We start from the raw sequence: 21,471 nt of genomic DNA on the forward strand, positions 1-21,471 counted from the left end.
TTTTTTCAGTTGGTTTATTTATTTATATGTGTCTTGATTCACCTTTGCATACTTATTGAAGGCCTCAGAAAATAGGGAAGGGTGGGAGATGGGTGGGATGGTGCATATAAGGGGGTAGAAAAGTGTAAGATTTTTTTTTTTATTTGAATTCTACTGTTTTCTTTTTTTTTTTTTTGGTTAATATATATTTTATGTCATGTCTTTGCTGATAGGACTTCTACATTTGTCAGTTTGAAAAAAATCTGAATATTAAAAACTTTCAAGGATTTAAGATTATGATGACCATTAAACGTGTCATAAAAACGTGTCTTGTGAAAAGTGTCCATTGAGCTTAAAAATATTTTCAATTTTCAGTTTTCAAGTGAAAAGCTGTTTTTATTTCATCCAGCTAAAAGAAATAAGACGGAAGTAAAAAATACTGTAGAATAATCATTTGGGAAAGATTTTTAAAAATAATACAAAATTTCAGTGTGTATATATTTACACTCCATGAGAAAAAGAAGTATTTTGCTTTAGCATGTTAATACAGCAGAGAAATTTTTATTCTATAATACTTTTTATACTCTTTTTTTTTTTTTTTTTTTTTTTGTAATAGTAAAACTTATGCAAATCTTTATTTATTACTTATTCTGCTTTTTTTATTTTTTATTTTGAGGGATGGAAACAAAAACAATGGTCCCAAAATATTTCCTGTTTTACATTTTTAATTTCTAAATCTTGCGGGAATCCAAAAAGAGCCACATATTGATAAATGATGTTATGGTAGCTGTTTTAACATTAATGTATGATTGAATTGCCTCTTGTTACAGTTCTAAAATAGTTTGATAATAAGCAGGAAATGTTTATGGCCCAATGACATGACCACATTGAAATGGTCTATAGACCTTTTTTTGTTAAACCTGTTAAATAACACAAGTGAGGATATTTAATATATGTACGATCAGGGGGTGAGTGAAGTAGCACCTAGGGAGGCTTGAGTGTGTGTGTTTATACCTCTGTTTCTAGCTTGAGAGAGCAGAAAGGGAGGGGTTTCTGCCCTGATGGACTATTTACCACCGGCAAACAAAGGGAAAATTCACAGCGTCCACACAGGAGCTTCACAGCTACTTAAAAATCTCCAAGCGCTCGCTTATGAATCCGGCTAAGCGCTTCTGTTTATTTTCAGAAGTAACCACTCATTTAGATCCGAGTACGAGTTTACGCACGAAGCTGAAAACTAGTCAGACCGTCAGGGCGGTTTGCCACTCGTCTCTCAGCGAGCTCTGTGCTGTGTAATTACGTGAGAAGAAAGACACATAGACCTCCCTTTTGCATTCCTTGATCTAATTTGTTTGCCTGGTGACAGCAACACATCTGGAATCGTGGCTGCTTATGTTGCTTTTTCCTAATGTGATGGTTTTTGAATCGAACTATCCCTTGAAAGATGGATTTTTACGAGTTTGTGTAGCTTGGCAATACGATAAATAACCTCGGCGAAGTGTCGCAGGCTTTTGAGGTTTTTGCGAGCCTGCCAAATATGGATGAATGGCAAAGTAAACAATATAACTATGCAGAGCTCGCCACAGGGCAATCTCTCAATGAAATTGAGCGTTCCCGCCTCACATCAAAAGGCTTTTGCTTTCGTCTTGAGCTGTTTATAATGTCAAATAAAGGGTTTGGAAGACAGTTATCTCCTTAACTACTGTTTAAAAGCAGAACCTTGTAATGTTTTAGCATGTCGGACTTGTCAGAAAACACAGATTACGTCGGAATCCCTTGATGAGATGATATAAGTACCGTTTGTGGTGTGCTGTAGTAAGCCAATCCAAACTTTAATCCAACAATGTGTAATGTCGTTCTTCTTATTTTTGACTTCTAAAACAACTGAATTTGCTTCAGCCAAATTGCCAAACTTGCTGAGCGTTTGTGCCAATTTAGCAAGGAACACGAATGTCTCTGGGATTTAGTTTAAAGCCCGAGTAAACAATGCTGACGTTCTCAACATTACTGACAAACACTGCACTGTGAACGGTCTGCTTGGAAAGCTATGAAAAGCAGTGGAGATATATATATAAATAATCATCATTAAAACATGTTATACTAAAGTAATGCAATAATTTAACAACATTAGATGTAGCATAAAATGCTAATGTACATAACTGATGTGAAAGAAAAGTCTAAAAATAAATATTTATTGCAAAAACGACTAAAACAAATAATGTTAATGTACTGATAATGTTAATTCCAGCTAACAGACTTAATATAGCAATCTCTTTGCATTAAAATCACTTTTTTTTTATAGGCAATAGGCATGGGCTGGTATAAAATTCAGACGGTATGAAAAAAAACCTTGGCTAAAAATATCATGGTATGACAGTATTGGGATTTACTGCTCCCAAATATTTAAATCATTGACCTCCTATCTCAATTAGATTTCTTGAAAAAGGCATCTTTGGACATCTTTCTTTTCTTTAGATATGAAGTAAGTAAGCCACTGCACTGTTTAGGATGCTCATAGCAGCATAGGATTTCTCAAATGTAGCTTTTGATGTGGAGATACTGTTGCCCTAAAAACTAAACAAAATATTTGTAAAAAAAAAAAAAAAAAAAAACCACATACACCTTGACTTTTCCAAACAGCTGTAAACCTTGTTAACCGTTCTTGTCCCATGCCTAGTCACCAATGATCTTTGGCATGTTGGTGACAGTAAAAGCATCGTTTGCATTTATCTTGTGAGTCGTTGTTGAATTGGATGAAACACATCCTGTAAGATTCAGACATTTTTTATAGTCAAAAGCATTTGGTTACAGCCATTGTAGGATTCTTTTGCTTGTTTGCACAGTCTCCAAACTTGTAAAATAGACTCATCCTGAAAGCTTCAGAATGCTAAAATGGCACCTAGCAAATTGAAGTCAAGGTTTTTTCGTCTGCTAGTAGAGAAAGGCTGTCAGCTGATGGAGTGTGTGTGTGTGTGTGTGTGTGTGTGTGTGTGTTGGTGTGTATGAAGGGAAAGTAAATGGGGGTGGAAGTGGCTGGTGTCTGTTGAAGGGAAGCACAAGTGTTTGTTCCCGATGACAGGCATCAGAGTGTGAATATGACCTCTGGTGGAAAAAAAAAGTGGGCGAGAAAAAGAAAAAGGCAACAGCGGCTGAGATCAACCTCTACTTTCAGGCACTTCGGACTGCTGTTATTTTGTATTACTTTGAAAACGGGCTGTTTCAGGGCGGTATGGTTTTCGCAGAGACATTGCAAAGCACGCCGTTTTTATAAGTAGTGGAATAAATCCCATCCATCTCTACAATGGTGTGAAAGATTATGTTTAATTTCTTCACGCTGTTTTTACTGCTTGATAACTCGCTGAACCTTATACCAGTGAACATTTGCTTTTGAATGCGTTTTCCTTTTTTTCAGCCTCCCTTCCGCTTGTCTGCTGATCCCTGGTGAATGCATTAAATGAAGTTACTAGATATGAGTGCTTAAGGGGCCAGGGCCTCCCAGGCTTGCCAAGGCGCTCTGAAGCTTGGCTCACTCAACCATGTCATCTTTTCTTTCTCGTCATTTTTTAGTGTGTGTGTGTTGTCTCAGCTACTGGCTGACTTATTAGTATGGCAGGGCATTTTAAGTCTTCAGATACCTGCAATGAAAGACAGTCTGGTAGAAGGACGTGCAATAAATCAGTCATCTACATCTGATTCCTTTGTTAAAATTCAGCAAATTGATAGGGTTTGTTATTTGACTTCTTTCATTTTTTACTTTTTAAATATAGAAACATATATTCTTAAATAATTTTGGAAACAATATGGTTCAGTATATGCTAAGCTGATTCAAAAGCATTTGCGGCATGCTATTGAGTTGTACAAAAATCTTACAAACCCCACTTATTTCAGTGTTCACCTAATGTAAAATCCACGTTAAGTTGCTGCAGACTTTTATTTTAGGGCGATGTATTTTAAAAATAAATGAAATATAGAGTATTAGGTAGGGCTGTAGGATATTGGAAAAGTCTGACATGGTGATATATATTTTTTTTTTTGCGATATTTTTTATTTATACATATTCACCAAATGATTGAATAGCACTATTTGGAAGAATTAGGCCCATAATATTTTAAGTAGGGCTGCACGATTCTGGCTAAAATGGGAATCTCCATTTATTTTGCTTAAAATCAAGATCACGATTTCCTCACGATTCTGTCATTATCTATGTTTCCATGTAAAAATGTGAATTACTTTATGCGTAAAGCTATAATATCGTATTAAAGGTGTGCGAATAAAACAGCGTTTCCATCCAACAAGTCAAAGCGAACAAAATCGCCACTTCCTGATAAACTGGCGCCAAATATCAAAAATAAAAACAGAATTTGCTGGGATAAGGGAAGCTGCGTGAATCTTTTCTTTATTTATTAAATGACTTGAGATGGTTAAGGGTTTTACAATGGCCAAAACAACATTTTAGATGTTTTTACAACAATATTAGACCCTTTTTTTTTTTTCACTGGTAATACGAGTCGTTTGTCGTTATCAGATTCCCGCTTATATTATATTTAACATTATGAGTAGTTATACTGACCCAGTAAACATTTATTTTCATGAACAACAGTTCAAATGCTGTCAAATGTTTGTCTTAATCATTAGTCTAAAATACAATCTGATCATTTAAATGAAGTGCAAGCTTTTGGTTTCACTTTTCCCTGCCGAGTGCGGTTCATGTCGTGGCTGCCGTCACTTTGAGTTCAGTTTGCAACAAACGGAACGTTATTTACAACTTTATTACCTGTTATTTACAGCCTTTGGAGATTCTGTTCACTAAAGTAGACATCATTGGCATGCGCATTTCCTCTCGGTAGTAATCAAACAGGGCGTCAGCTCCTGTGTGATTTCACGGATACGAATACGTCATTACATTGACAGAAATGACAAATTAATCAAATAAATACAGTATGTGACACTTTTAATGCCATTTAAAGGTGTCCATGTTGCTGAGCAGTGTATAAAAAACAATGTGAAGACTTGTGCAACTGCCTTTATGCTTCTCTCATCACCCTCAAAATAGAATTGACTGAATCGTAGAAAGGCTGGATTAGGATTGTGTGTAGGGTCAAATCGAGATTGTGATGTTTTTTTGATTAATTATGCAGCCCTAATTTTAAGATTACATTTTTTGCCTGCTTAAAACCTTAACTATGGCTTTTGCTTCAGTAAACTCCTAATTTGCTCTTTATTAATAGTTATTAAAGTAGTTTAGGTGTTGGGTTAGGGATGTAATAAAAGATCATGCAGAATATGTAAGTTATAAGCACTAATAGAAGTACTACTCAATAGCATGCATGCTATCAAGCAGCTAGTTAATAGTGAGAATTGGTCCTTAAATTGATATCAAATGTATTCATTTTAATTGATTGGCATGGTTCTGTAGGGGAGTGAATCCTACATAAAGTGTAATAAATAACAAGCATAAAGCAAAGATAAAAGTGAAATACGCTGTGCATACTTTGTGATTATTCTTTATTAAACTTCCAATTGGTAGAGACTTTAATCTCTCTCATGCTTTACAAAGATGCAAATGATACAATTTCACTTTATCAAGGTTAAACTCTGCAATAAATGTTTACAAATCTTGTTTTTTGATCTCTGACTTATGCTCAAATATAATATATAATGTAATATAATTATAATATATATATATATAATATAATATAATCCCAACTCAACATTGTATGCAATGTGACTATTGCCAATGCATACATTGCGATATCGATGCTGAAATGATATATTGTGCAGCCCTTGTAGGGGGTGAGGGTTTATTTTTTTATCTCCTCTTTTATTTGCAACAAACAAGTTGTTGGAGGGCGTAGTAAAACATATTACGCCCAAGCCAATTGGCTAGATTATGATTAATTATTTCTAAAACAAACATACAAACAAACAAAATCAGTTGTTTAACTTGCATGGATTAATTGCTCATCTTAAGACTAACAATGTGCACTTGCAAAATAAACATTGTGCATTTTGATTTCATTGGACTTTAGGATATCCATTGACCTTTTTCTTGTTTGTCTCACCTAAAATGACCAGATTTGCTCAAGCTTTTCAATATTTGCAGAATTTTTATGGTCTTTTGCAGTGAAAATCCACTAAAGATGTACTGAGCTGATTGGTGTTAGTGATATTTAAAGGAACATGTAAAAGGTGTACAAACATTCACAACAAAGTATTAGATGCTTCTACCTCTCTCATTTATTATTATTTTGTTATTAAGTGGAAAACACACAGTGCATATTTACTCTTTCACCTAAATGCTACTGTTTGGTATAAATTTTTTTTTTTTAACTTATTTTTTGCTGGCCAGTTATCTACAAAATAAAAAGAATGAATAAATTTTAGTTTTAAAATAATAATTTCAATAATAAGGGGATTATAAATTAAATTCAAGTAGACCCATTATAACATGTAAAATACAGCATTTCTGACAATTTTCTTTATAATTTGAGTTAAATTACAGTATCGCTATACTATTTGGAATTGTGATACTTCATCTAGTATAGTATTGTAAGATGATGTAATAGTATCGCGACAACCCTAGTCAGCAGTGTGAGTTGTCTTGTGATGTTCAGTATTAATATACTATTAATCATGTATTATAAAACTTCATTTAAACCCTCAACAAAAACAACAACAAAAACATTTTAGGAGCACACAAACATTTACTTGTTGTGCACTCCTCAAAACTAACTTCCTGTTGATATTAAATGCCTCTGAAAAATGTTGACGTTGAAGATGTTGTCATCATTAAAAAAAAACACTGACCCATTGACTTCCATAGTAATTTAGTAAATTCCCATTGTACACTATTGAAATCAATAGTTCCCAGCAGCCAGCATTCTTCAAAATATCTTCTTTCATGTTCAACAGAAGAAAATAAATCACAACAGATAATAAATGAGGTGATTTTCATTTTTTGGGTGAACTATAGGGTGATATAAGTAATTTCTACTCTAAAATCATGTGAACATTGTTTACATCTTGTAGCTATACTATTGAAGCCGAGTATTTTATGGTTGCACTACTTTATAAATGCACTTCTATTTTTTTAAAGAACAGAACGAATGGGTTGAATTCATTTTTTCAAACGCTGTTGATTGATCCTAACTCTTATTGAACTCAGAATATTGCTTGAATTCTTGTCATCTCAAGCAGAAATCTTGAATAATACAGTGGTGTGAAGGGGTCAGGGTACAGTAGCTGAGGCATTGTGATGGCTATTGAATGCAGAGCAGAACTGAATAGACACAGTCAGCTTCCTAGATACATGCTTAGGCCTGTAGAATGCAGAATGCTTTGCTTGTAACTGCACCGGTTGTCTCCTTTCATTATCGCTTAATGGTGCCCAACTTGACAGGGCCATGTGATAAACAGAGGAGCTGTGAAATCCTGGAGGTGGAGTTCTCGTCTGGCTGATAATGGGATCTCATCTGCTGTTGCGAATGCCTGCGGAACAGCCATCTGAGTGCATGAAATGCAAAGCATTCACAATTTTGGTTGCCTTTTCAGTCTCGTAAAGCAACTTGAACGGCTTACATTTCCTCCGAATACACGGCTCGCGCTTGATACATCTGTCTGAGCTCTCAGCGTGCATTAGTTGAAAATTTATTAGAGCCATCACAGGGGTTTTGATTATGTTGCCGAGTGCATTTGGTGAAATAGCATTCGAATGCGTTTGCGTATTAGCTTCACCGCGTCGATCATGAGCGTCAGTCATCCAGGAGAAAGGTTTGTTTGCAAATAACATCCTGATGATTTAATATTCGTCGCACGAACACAATCCATACATTGTTCAGGCATTCCCCACATGGCCCGCGAACACGCACCTTCCGTCCTGATTCATTTCTGAGCGCTAATTAACTGTCTGCCACCATGTCAAACGCATTGTTGTGTATTTTTCTCACGAGCCAGTAGCTAATCTCCTATTGGCTGATAGCAATGATCGGTATCTCTCTGAAAACTGCATTCTCTAAATATCTTCCCTGTGCACAGTGAGGATCTCGCATAAGCAAGTGACTCAGGTTTCCTGTTGGGCACATTGTAAGTGCTATCAGGGCGGCTCGGGGAGATAAATATGGATGCACTTGAGTAAATGTAATAAATACGCCTGAATGTGAAGCTCAAACGCTTTCCAAGAGGGGAGGAGGTTGCCTGCTGGGGTGTGTGTGTGTGTGTGTGTGTGTACGTGTGGGTGCATGGCAGAGCTAAGGATTGTCAGGAGAAACAGAAGTCACACTGTCTCTGGCTCCCCTGGAGCTGGAAAGCGTTTGCCAGCACTGGGATCACTAGGGACACCTCCTCCTTTTGAAAACCTGACAGGCTACATGGTTTGCAGCACAATAAAGGGCCCGCAGTACACCAAACTCACTTCCTATTGATCTTAGCTGCCTCCGCAAATATAACGTTGGTGAAGAGAAAATCTTTTTTACTTTTTTTTCTCTTTCTTTGTCTGTGTATGCGTGTGTGTGTGTTGGTTTATTAGATTTTGAGGTATCGTACAATGAAACATTTGATTAGTAGTATTTAGATCAGTGACATGACTGGAATCACTGTTGCCTTCTGAGTTTATTGTGCAATTCATATAATTAAATACTGCCATGATGAACATGTTTACAGTTTTTGACCTAAAAGCAAGCTAGTTAAACTGAAAGGAATGAAGTGGGTTAAATTGTGGGAAAACAAATATGCAGGAAGTTATTTTTCTGTCATGCATTTAAACATTGTCTTATACAATGCTCAGCATAATTGAGTACAGCCCATTTTACAAATGAATGTTATTATTCATTTATCAATAAATAATTAATCAGGGTATCTGCAGGGTCTTAAAATGTCTTAAATCTATAGAAATATTTTGTTGTACATGCTAAATCTTTTTAAACAGGTCTTAATGTTCCTTGTTCGTGTATAGCTACTTAATCTGGCTATTGACATACAATCACCAACAATCATAATCTCAATAAAACTTTTAACTTTGTCATTTAAAAATAGCATTTAATTACTTCCCTACAGTGATATTTGTTTAAAAATTCTCCATGTGTTTACTGCTGAGGATTCTGACCGCACCTATATTTTTTTATATTATTATTGTATTTTTAAGTAATAAAATATAATAATTTTTGACAGGGCAAGTAAAAATCTTTTCCAACTGGGATTTAAAAAAATCCTAAGCATTTAGCCTTGCATAAGTCTAAAATGTATTTAAAATGTCTTAAAGTTAACATAGTGAAATCTGCAGAAACTTTATTTTGGTGTAATTGAACAAATAGTTTTAATAAATGGATATATTTATTGAAATAATATTTTAGTCACCAAACTAGAATTTAGAAATAGAAAGATAATACATTTACATTCATGCAAAATATTAGAAAATCTACATAATTAAAAGCTACAAAATTTCATCAAAGTTTTATACATTTCTTGATTTTTTTTAATTTTGCTCTATTTTATTTTATTTTTTATTTTTTTACAATTTTTTTTTTTAAACGTTTTTGTTCAATATTTTTTCCTAACATATAAATTTAGGCTACTAATTTTGGACCATAATCACAAGTTATTTTGTCAGATTAGCTCCAGATTTGGCTTCGATTCTGACTAATCTAACACAGATGCACAAATACATTATTGTAAAGCATCCTATATAAATGTAAATTTAAATGAGAGATTTGCTGAGCACTGTATATTATGCATTTATTTTTACAAAAAACGTCTTGTTTTAGGAGTTTTATATGTAGAGGGCATTTTAAATGGATTCAGATGGTTTACTTCAATGTTTTAAATAACTGTTAAGGAAATTGAATGTCAAAATATGGTTGAAATATTGATCCATCATCGTTTAGTGTGGGCGAAGCAGTGGCGCAGTAGGTAGTGCTATCGCCTCACAGCAAGAAAGACGCTGGTTCGAGCCTCTGCTCAGTTGGCGTTTCTGTGTGGAGTTTGCATGTTCTCCCTGCGTTCACGTGGGTTTCCTCCGGGTGCTCCGGTTTCCCCCACAGTCCAAAGACATGCAATACAGGTGAATTGGGTGGGCTAAATTGTCCGTAGTGTATGAGTGTGTGTGTGTGTGTGTGAATGTGTGTGTGGATGTTTCCAGGAGATGGGTTGTTGCTGGAAGGGCATCCCCTGTGTAAAAACTTGCTGGAAAAGTTTGCGGTTCATTCCTCTGTGGCGACCTCAGATTAATAAAAGAACTAAGCCGACAAGAAAATGAATGAATGAATGATCGTTCAGTGTAACATATTTTGAGAAGTAAAAAGTCATCATGCCAAGTAATTATATTTTATATCAAAACTTCGTTGCTGACAAATTGGTAAATACTAGTCTGAAGGATAGAAGCAAAGTATTTATATTTTAAAATCACAATTATTTAGTTTTTGTTTTATCATGGTGGCATATGTAAATCGTGATAAAGTCATGTTTTCCTCCCTCATTTGGCTCAGGAAAACACTAACATATTCTAATGTGAAAAGAAAAAAAAACATTTAAAGTGATTTCAGATTTGACCCATTTATACAAGGTTACTTGTTTTAACAGCACATTGACTTTCCTTATAAAATGCACATTTTGGCTCTAAAGCATGTTTATTCATAACTCATGAATTAGTAAAGATATTTTTCCTTGAAAATGTGTTTGCAAATGCATATTCAAATGTGTATTGAAGATGCAAGGAAAGCATTTTAGTAATTGATTAGACCACTTGACATTTTCAGAATCGTTAAATCAAATATTTGCAGAAAACTGAATAAAAGATCTTACAAAAATGTCTGAAATCACCACGAATGTTTCAGCTATTTCTTGAAATATCTGATAGCTTTACAACACTGCTGATGCTGTTCAATGATCGAATGATTTGCTATTCTGTATATGGAAACACTAAATCAGCTCTACTTCTCAACAACAACAAAGAATGCACGTTTTTTTTAAACGCACAATTGTGAATACACGCTGTTTCCACGTTGGGCGGGGGGGAAACGGAGTAATTAATTCATTATGTGAATATGCAAATGCGAATGGGAGCACCAACGCACAATGTATGTGTAATTTTCACTGGTTGTTTTGTTCTCAGCCCCCCAATCATTTGGCAGCGAAGCACGGCAATAAAAACTGGGCGTTCATTATTATTGGACAGAGGAAAAATCAATAGCCGGAATCTGTTCTTGATTTGAACGGTAGGATCTTTCTTTTTGGCGTGTGTTTTCAGTGATGATCTATCTGTTGTTTTCTGTTAGCTGCTGGAGGTGGAGTCGTCCGCGTGGACATTAATATTCCGTGTGAATCTGGACTCAACGTCTTGCTTACCGATGCAGTTTCTTTACCGACTGTGTATCCCTACGGTTTATGATCAATCACGACTCCCGTCCGACCGCTCGTCGTCGGTGATCATTACGATCCAGTCCGTGTTTTTGTTTTGCCCGCTTTTTAGAAGTGGTGAGTGTGTGTGGTGGAGAGGAGGGGGGGTAATTCTCCTTCACTAGTGTCTGGATAAAGAAAGACTAGGTCAGCCATGTGGATGCGTCTGTTGAACAGCTGAAGAGGAGGAGGAGGGGGTTCAGAAACAGAAAGAGAGAGAGAAAGAGAGCGAGAACGAACGAACGTGCTGTGTGTGTATATGAAAGAAAGCGCGAGGAAGAGAGCGAGGGAGCGCGTGAGTGTGAGCGCGCGCGCGTGTGTGAAAAAGGAAGCGGAGTCTGTAAACGCCGAACTCACTGATTTCCTACCCTCCACAAACTCAAGCTTCACGGAGTTATCACACGGCGAACGGGAGGAGGGGGAACCGCATACGTTCAAAAAAACCGAGTCCCCGGGCGGTCCGAATGCGAATAAATTAGTAAAGCGAGGTCGTCTTTTGTTGAGGCATTTGCCCCGTTTCTCCTCTGTATGGACAGCGACTCTCTCAGGATAAAGTATCTGCGCGATAGTGCTCAGCCCTCGGCTTCTTGGATTTTGGCCCAGGCCGAGAAGTTCGGCGGGGTCATTTTCAGCGAACAGACGTGGAATTGTGTTTGAAGTTGTTTGCAGCAGCCCGATAGGAACTTAGATCATCATACTGGCGGGTGAGTAGTGCCTTGGCGACATTGGCTGTGTACAAAAAGAGAGAAGACAGAGGGAGTTTAGAGGGCTTGAGTGGGTGGGAAGGTAAATGGGGGGGATTGAGATGGAATGTTGGCAATTGCTACAGGCTCAGAAGTTGAAAGCAGCAGCTTGTTTTTTTTATTGCATGTTTTTGCTCTCGCTGTTGAAAGAGACAAGCGGTGTGTAATCTTTTTAGGATGCTTTATGACTTTCTAGTAAGTAGTCTATCAAGTTTCAGCCTGGCAACTGCCATAGTTCTTCTGTGTTTGTTTCCATTTTATTAAGTGAGGAACTCAAGCATTAAGTAAATTATTAATGCTTGGGTAGCAGGATAAATGGTGCATTTAGAGTTGGAGGTGCTGAGGATCTTCAATACATTAAAGCATGCTGTTTAGCATTATCAGACACCATCACAGCAGTGCATTTGCTGTGACCCCAACCCTCTGTACTTTTCCTTCACATGGCCCTTTTGTTTACCGAAAACCCTGGGAGCAGGGGAGGAGAGCTTTTTGGTAGACCTGCCTGACCAGTTGGAGTCTGCTATGGGACGGCCAAGTCTGCCTAACTTCCCTTTGTTAACTTGAAACTCATGAACCCCTGGCCTGTGATGGAAACAAATATGGCCGGTTATAAGTGGGGAAGAGCATGGGGTGATATGTGGGGGGTTTAGTGTAAAAAAAAAAATGTAAGCATTGGTTTTAACTATAATGCCATAGACAAAACTATTTTGGTTTCTGAATTATCATTGGGCACGTTTATTTGTGTTTGTGTAGCACAAAACAGATTTTGTTTTAAAAATAAAGATTTCAAAAACAGGCTTGTAACATTAATGGCACGTTGGGTTCCTATAAAGCATGTTTTATTTAGTTTTTCTCAGTAAATAATTTATTAATAAATCTTTTTCTAAAATAAAACTTCCTAAAACACGCATGTACTATTACCGCCATAAAAAAAACATGCTAGGCTCCTAAAAATACATTTATCAATGAACTGTCTAAAAAAATAAAAGTTCCAAAGGGGTGTCTTTTCAATGATGTCATTTAAGAACCAATTTGTTACATTATTTTCCCACACTGGCTTTTCACAATAATACCATAGAATATCAATTTTTAGTTGCCAAAAAACTATTCCTTCATAATAATAATAAACATCTAATAACGCACACTCCTAAAACTTTCTTTTTGTTTGAAAAGCAAACTTTTTTCAGCTACAAAGGATCTTTTGTCTATGTTTAGTTTAACATGAAGGTCCTTCATTGAGCCATCAATATCATTATGTAGTTAGATATCGATTTTATTGAGTTTAAAGAACTATTTTTCACTCTATATAATGTTTAATACTATTTAAAAAAAATGTCATGGTGTAAAGGGTTCTTCCTGGAACCATCAACGCTACCAAAGAATCTTAATTTTTAGGAGAGCAAGTTACAAAGACTTGTCTGAAGCTGTTTTTGTTTCACAGCCTGCCTTATCTGATCTCGTTCTCCATGCTGGGCTTGTGGAGTAAGCATCTTGTATATCCTCTTTGCTTTATTGGTCATACTTGAATTTCATGTGACTGTTCAGTTCCTAGGGTTAGCATTAAAGGAGCCTTGCCATGTTTTGCATATGTAAGAGATGTAGCTACTTGTGCTAAAATGGGCCTACTCTTTTGTGGTCAGAAGTGATCGTCCCATCCCCCAACATTGGGATGTTTCCTCTTCTCAGTTGTGTAGTGAGATGGTAATTGGTGTATCAAACGCTTTGTGGTGGTTAATCAGACTCTACTAGTAGCTTTATCAGTTACCCAAACAGAGAAATCCATGATCTCAACTCATGGTCACACAAATAAAAGGATTAAACGATGGAATTGACCAGTCTGGAGACATATAGACATCAGTAATCTGTAATCATAACAACTATGTACAGAGTATCTGTCTTAATCCTTCGGTTCATAGAAAATGGAGAGCGAGAGAGCAAGAAGAAAAGCTTTTATAAACCCCCGTTACACATGCCATGGCTTTGAGGGTAGCCTGAGGTGAAAGAAATCAAACATTTAGTGAAGCGTCTCCTGCAGAGGAACTAAAGACTACAGCAAGGAACAGAATGTTTTCATTGTCTTTTGTTACACTCAGGGAAACCTGTTTGAGCTAGATTACTTTAAAATACATGGACGGCCAGTTTAATATTTGAACACAGCCTGTCTGTTTGTAGCAGCCAGCGTCTCCTGTTTAGATTCGAATGCTGCTAATTAGTTAGCGCTAGGTGTTTCCAAACGTCCTTGTCATCTCAAGTGAATGACTGGGCTCTCTTGCTCATTTTTTTCTCTTCTTTTTTTAATGACTTGTGGATGCTGTATGTTTTAATATTCTCGTTATTATACATCTGAGTGCCGGGCTTTCATTTGCAGTGTGTGGGTGTATGATTAACTGTGTCATCCTTCTCCCTTAACAACTGCTTGCCTCTTTGCTTGAGCAGTCGAGAATGGCTACTAAATGTTTAATGCCTAAGCGCACAGTGACATTTAGCCTGTGTGTTTTCCCTGCAAAAAGAATCATTCTTTTGCATTCAACTGAATTCCCCACATCTCAGAGATGCGTTCTGTGTGTTATCCTCCACCTTAAAAGCATCAAACGGGCGATAGTCTGATCAAACGGTGGTGTGGCAGGGCTGACGGAGGGCTTTCTTCATGAAATGTGTTGTAGCGGATCAGTTGGTGTGCGGTGGCTGCTGAATGTTTGACGGGGCTTGGGCAGGCATGTTATTTAATCTGCTCGCATGATGGAACTGGCTGGTGTTACGCTGCATATCTATGAGAGAAGAGGCCTTCTGCATCCGCATCGCAGGCCTAGCTTTATGCTTAATGAATTGGAGAAGGGGCAGAGGTAATTAACCTCGCGTTTTGCTGGAAAACCTTAAGCCAAATCCGTGATTGACTGCTTAAATTCGTTTCAGTGAGATCTGAGAACAGCTCCGATTGTTTTGAATGCACGCCTCAAGCGTTTTCAGGTTGGGCTTTGTCTCGGCGAACTTGTAGGTAGACTCTCCTTTGTTTACAAGAATGTGTTGGCACTTTCCCCTTGATAATAGATACAGTAACCACAGGCGCCTGCTCATAGCCCTATAGTGACAAAGAGACCTGACACTGTCAAACTATAAACAGCCCAAGCAGCTGAGTCGTCTGAATGCTTCTGCAGCAGCAAGTACTAAGAGCAGATTGATATCTGTCTGCTAATAGGCTCATCTTTGTTTGACTCATTCCTCAGGCTTTCACGGATATGTGGTATGGTGTTTCAGCAGCACTTTTTGTCTTATTTGTTGTTCTTTCTTCGTTCACCCTACCCACGCCAGAAGCTGGTGGATTTGCAGCCGCCCGATTGGTCGATTTATGCGTTAAGCATACATCTCAGGCTTGTTGATGTCAAATAAATGTAAACCTGAGGAGCGCGAGAAGTTAATGGGTATAATTGAAACTGATATTTTTTTAATAAGCCCTAAAGCTTCCGAGCCCTTTGCTCGAGATGTCTCGCACATGTTAAGTGAGAGGGGACATCTGGACCTGTTAATTCAGCACATGGTCATAAAGTGAGGTTGGGGGTCCCATAGGCCCCACTGTTTTCCTGCTCTGTTAGGGATGTCAGATGGAGTCTTTTATGCTTTTTTTTTTTTTTTGCGCCCGCACACACTTACTAGTATTCACTCTGTCCTTGTCCTTGTAGAGAAACATTCTCTGCGGTGATAAACATATTCTAAAAGTGCAGTCCTTGCTCAAGTGCTTTCATCTTGAAAAGCATGTGTTAGGTTAGAAGCATTTCTCTCTTAAAAAGGATCCAAATTTCTTCGACTGCTGGAATGAAGGGTGTTCTGTGACTGACGGCTCACCAACTATTCATAAACATCCTCATTTTTGCTGTGTGTAATAGAAGTTTTGTCTTTGTTTCACTCATTCATGCCATTCTTTTCTCAGTATTGTTTACTCTTGGTTTTTCTTCAGGAAATACTTACAATTCACACATTATGCTTCCCCTTTGGATATGCTATAGTCTAGGTTAAATGTCATTGATTCTTGCTGGTCACATGAACAATTCTGATTTAAAATGTAATAGCGAATGAAAGCAGCTTTAGTGCTCACCCGTTTTCTGGAAGTATTTTACTCAGAGATTTATAAAATGATTTTGTTTGGTGTTATAAGCTATATATTATTTGCCCTCATAGTTCACAGACAAGTTTTGTTCAGTAAATATGCTTGAATATTGCAAGTGAGAGATTTTTGAATGAGGAGTGCATTACTTGTTTTTAAAATAACTAAAGCTAACACACACTATCTACTACTATGATTATTTATTGAACATCATCAACATTGAAGAACTTAAATTAAAACACTCATTGGCTAAAACGAACAGTCAAAAATGTGTCCATCGCCCTACTTGACCAGAGATCGGATGTTTCTGCAAAGTTGCCGCAGAAGTACAAATCAGCCTTAAGGCTAAACCGAGCAGGGTCACGTGAACACACGCGGTAGGCAAAGTAATTTAAAAAATCAGTCTGGAAAAATTTGATTGATTATAGGTTCTGAATGTTAATTTTTATTACTTTTTGATTAATCACCCAGCCCTATTAGAAATGTTGCATACACTGAAAAAAGCTGTTATTTCACTTTTTATTATGCGGCAGCTGGATGCTGAAAAAAAAAAAGAAAAATAAAGTCCATTACAGACATTTACTGTAAAATAACAGATGCTAAATTACAGAAATTTCCTTAAATTGTAATTTCCAGTAAATTTATGTAATTTATAGTCTGTTATTTTACTTTTTTTTCTAGCACCCCAACTGCCGTAAACTATTAAACATTATTTAATGTAAACAAATTCAACAAAACGATAAATTAAGAACCTGAAATCATGACAGGTCTGTTGTTAATAATTTAACAGTAATGGTCAAGGAATAACATTAAAATGAATTACATTTTGTTTAAATGCTTTCCTCAGTAGTCATATAGATTACTTTTTATAATCTTCAGTTTTCAAATATCTGTGTAAACTTGTATTTAGAGTTGTGTTTTCCCTTCAATTTTACTGTGGGAAGATGAAAAAGAAGGGCTTAACTAACCAGTGTATGGCTCCTTGTTTTGATGCAGAGTAGCAGAATCTAATCTTAGAGCTATCCCACTACTGTGATTAATTGTGGTAGGTGGAAAACCATTAAAGATCACTGCTTTACAGTCACGACACACTGTTACTGAGGGCCAAAGGGTCCAAATCTATCTAAAAAAAAAACTAAATGCTCTATTGTACACTGAGGAAATTTAGAGGAATGCTGGTGACATAAAAAGCCAAGACAAGGCATCTTTATTCAGAAGCCAGACATGTTGACTTTCCTTTAGAAGTATTGTTAATTTAAAAAGCATTTCATTTAGTAATGGACTAATCAGCTCTTGAAGCAGATAGCGATTACTTTTAGCTTCAGAGGCAAGGGATTTGTTTTGTTTTTAGTTTATTTCCCCCCTCAGGTGATGAGCTGTCTTTGTGTGTCACAATATGCATATTGTTCTTTACGAGGCAGGCCTGCTGTTGAATAATGGCAGCTTTGATGGATCAAGCTATATCTCTCTGAGATCAAATAAACCTTTAGTGCACTCTTACTGCTGGCAGAGGAAAACAGCACTTTAGACTTTCTCTCCTTGACTCATCCTGATAGTGTATAAATAGTTTCATTATTAAGTAGCTTAATACATGCTGTTTCAATGTACGTGCCCAGAAATGCATCAAGAGAAATGTGCGCAAGAGGCAAAAGGTTAGGAGTGAAGTTATATGCCTGTAATAGAAGACCATATGATGAAAATCATGCGCATTACATTGAATGTGACTGACAGGATGGCCGAGGTGTGAACCTGTGAGTTCTTTTGGGGGTAGGGATACTTCCATGCCATGACGTCCCTGTTGTGCACTAGCTTGACTGTATTTCAGATGTCTCCTATTTACACCTTTTAGACTAGTCTCTCTTTTTTTAAATTTTTTGAATAACTGTTGAACTCATGACTCTGATCTGACACTTGAACCTCCATCAGTGATGTTAGATGCTGTTTACACTAGTGTTTTCATTTTAAAAGGGCGTCAACATTGATGTTTTTATTTTAACATTTTTTTTTCATCCATATTATACAGCCTAAAAGCATGGTACATGAACATTAATGCTCATTAGGTATGCGTATATTTAGCTGACATTCATACTTGCAGTTTACCGCTTGTGTAATGGTCATACAAGAGGGAAGTAACCAGTAAAAATGATATGAAATTATCCAGAAAATCAATCAGAGAGTGGTCATGGGTAGCTTTTTTATTTTAATATTTGGGGCCCTGGTATACAAGAGACATATATCTGAAACAAGAATAGGGGCATGTTTACACAACACTTTTTCACATTTGTGTGTTTTGGCTGTACATTTCCACAACAACTGTGTTTTGGGGTGGGGAATTATTTGTTAGGGTTCATTTGGAATAATTTACAACTAGGTATGGGTCGTAGGGGTGTCAAAATTAATTGTTTCTTCGGTGCACCGCGATGCAGATGCGGACAATTCGGTATCGGTTCAGTAATAACCTGAACATCATAACCGGTTATTATGTACTGACGTCATTTATCTCCTATGCTTTCTGTCTCGAGGGAGGTGACCGCGAGTATTTAAAACACTCAGGCAACTCAGGGCCGGCCCGTGGCATAGGCACCATGGGCAAATGCTAAGGGCGCTGTATATCCAGGAGGGCGCCAGAAATGAGCACGGTTCAGTTGGTTTTGCTTTCGATATTCTTGACACACATTCAGTTACAGACAATATTATTGCAAATACAGGCAATAACTCAAAAACCTCTCAACCTAAAAAGATCTAAAGTGTGTTTCCTACAAAAAGACAAAGCTGGTTATGTTTCACAGCTGTCTTTCTTTTTTTCTCGCTCCACATTACGAGCACTGCTCCGTTTAAGCCCTCGCAATATGTGTTTAGCCGGGATAGCTCGCGCTGAGAGGAGCTCTAAGCAAGGGACCGTCGGAAAAGTGCTTATTTTTTTTCGTTTTTTTTTTCGTTTTTCTGCTCCGCTCTTCGCGAGCTCTCCCTGTTGCGAGGGCTTAAGTGTGTGTGTGTGTGTGCGTGTGTGTGTTTGTTTCTTTGGTGCTGTCTATGTTTGTTTTTGAATGAGAGACAGTTCAAGACAGAGACAGGTGCTGTGTCTCTGTGTAAATACAGACAGCTTGTTATAGCCTCTCCTCTAAAATATAACACTGTATATGGAAAGCATCGTCAATGCACCGAAATATCGAATTGAACCGAATCAAAGGCATGATAATCGTAACCGAACCGTGAGACCAGTATAGGTTCACACCTCTAATGGGTCGGTATAAGATTCTGACAGTATGATAACCTTAAATAAAAATATTTCGATTTCACGGTATTGTGATTATTGCCCCAAAATTATTTTAAGAAACATTGAAAATATTTTGGACCCGTGGCTTTTAATGTAGAGGTTCCTTTTCTGTTGGAGATACTGTTGCCCTAAAAAAAAGTTGTCAAAAAAAAAAACTTAAACTTTCCAAACTGCAGCAAACCTTGAAACCAGTTATTGTTCCATGACTATTTCCACTTTTTATAACCAAAATTATTTAGCTGGCATAATACTTGCAGTCTACTGCTTGTGTAATGGTTGTACAAGAGGGGAGTGACCAGTCAGAATGATACAAAACTGTACAGAAAAACAATCAGAATGTGATGTGATTTGTGGATGGCTTTTATTAATATTTCACAATATTACTGTGCTGCTCACTGCATTGAACTAATTATTTGAGCTCCGGTAAACATAAGAAACGTATTTCTGAAACAATAATAGGGGGACGTTTATACAACACCATTTTCACATTTGTGTGTTTTGGCTGTACATTTCTACAACAACTGTTTTGGGGCCCAGAATTATTTGTAAAGGATTAATTTGGAATAATTAACAACTAGGAATGGGTCGGTATAAGATTCTGATGGTATGATGACCTTGAATAAAAATATCATGGTTTCACAGTATTGTGATAACTGCTCTAAAATAAGTTCTTTTTAAACGTCTGGATAAAAAAAAACACTTTTTTCTTCCATTGAACACCATATATTCTATTTTAAGAAACATTGAAATATTTTGGAACAGTAGCTTTTGATGTAGAGATTCCTTTTTTGCTGGAGATACTGTTGCTGTAAAAATGAAATAAAATAGTTCTCAAAAATGTGGTAAAAAAAAGGTATAACAGAAAACTTTGATGGTTTTCAAACCTTGACTTTTCCAAACCGAGGTAAACCTTGAAACCAGTTATCATCCCATGCCTATTCACAATGTTAATAACCAAAATTGGTTTAGGCATGCATATACTCCAATAGTAGTGCAGAAAGGACAAAGCAAATTCATATGTACAAACAGAAACGGTAGCACTCATGATGTTCATGTTCCTAACTCGATTGTTCCAAATTGTGTTTTAGTTGTACACATTGCTGTTGGAAACTGTCTATCTTAATCATATACTTTTAAGTAGGCCAGCCCTAGCAGAGGGGTCAATAGCATGGCCCGTAGGGGATTTTGACTGACTTGTTTGACGTCAAAAGATCAGTTCTCTGAAGCAGCCTAATTAACCTTTTTACAGGAATTTCTTGCGCTTGTTTTCTTTTTATAATGTATTGTTTGCTAACCTTTCCTCTGAAATCTGCCATGCTCCGTTACATTTTCAAGACAGCTGCTGAAAGAGCAGTAAACACGTTGTATTATTTTCAAAATAACCTCTATTTTGTGCCACAATATTATCAAATGAAAGAATCATCAATGGCAATGCTCAGAAAGAGAAATGAGCAACATGAACACGAATGCCTTTCACTTCTCATTATGGTGTTTGAGTTTGGCGAAAGACAAACACGCTTGCGCTTGCTCATGCCTGCCGGTCTGTGTTTTAAATTAAGTAATTGAGATCTTGTGCCTCGACATCTGAGTGTCTCGTTTTGATCTCCGTTTATGTTTCTAGGAGGTGAATAAAGCTGGTCGCGGGTCTCGCCACCTGCAAACCATTTTCACTTTTAGTCACTGAAGATGAAAAAAACTGATTCTGGTGACTGGTTTGAAAGTTTCAAAGGCAGTGTGTGACATGCTTGTACTTTCAGATCTTATTTTAGTGAGTAAACATTTAATGCAAGTGTATCACAGCTTTATTTATGCATTAAATCTGCTGTTGGCTCTGAATTATACATTAGCCAGTAAATAATGCATCGGCCTCCATTCCTCAATGATTACTGGCCAGGATACAAATGGCGTGTTTGCTGATGATATGCTCGTTGATCGTTTTAGCTAGTTTAGTATTGGCTCCAGAGGATATTTTGTGATTGGATGCA

The 21,471-nt window shown here is 36.9% G+C and overlaps 1 protein-coding gene across 13 annotated transcripts in view; it reads left to right on the forward strand.

Annotated features, from left to right (window-relative positions):
* rerea (arginine-glutamic acid dipeptide (RE) repeats a) overlaps positions 1-21,471 on the forward strand; it is a 242,115-nt gene that overhangs the window by 84,561 nt on the left and 136,083 nt on the right. For 5 of the 13 annotated variants that reach the window (XR_015523491.1, XM_087307032.1, XM_087307028.1 and 2 more), the window contains exon 1: positions 11,488-12,071. The exons of 6 other annotated variants lie outside the window; for them this stretch is intronic. The gene's annotated coding sequence lies outside the window, so the exon portion shown is untranslated. Of the gene's footprint in view, positions 1-11,144; positions 11,187-11,487; positions 12,072-21,471 lie in introns of those variants that run through there. 2 more of the 13 variants (XM_087307031.1, XM_087307037.1) reach the window with 1 other exon arrangement.

The sequence above is a fragment of the Danio rerio genome, chromosome 23 (assembly GCF_052040795.2).
Source record: "Danio rerio strain M-AB ecotype USA chromosome 23, GRCz13ab, whole genome shotgun sequence".
Taxonomy (NCBI): Eukaryota; Metazoa; Chordata; class Actinopteri; order Cypriniformes; family Danionidae; genus Danio; species Danio rerio.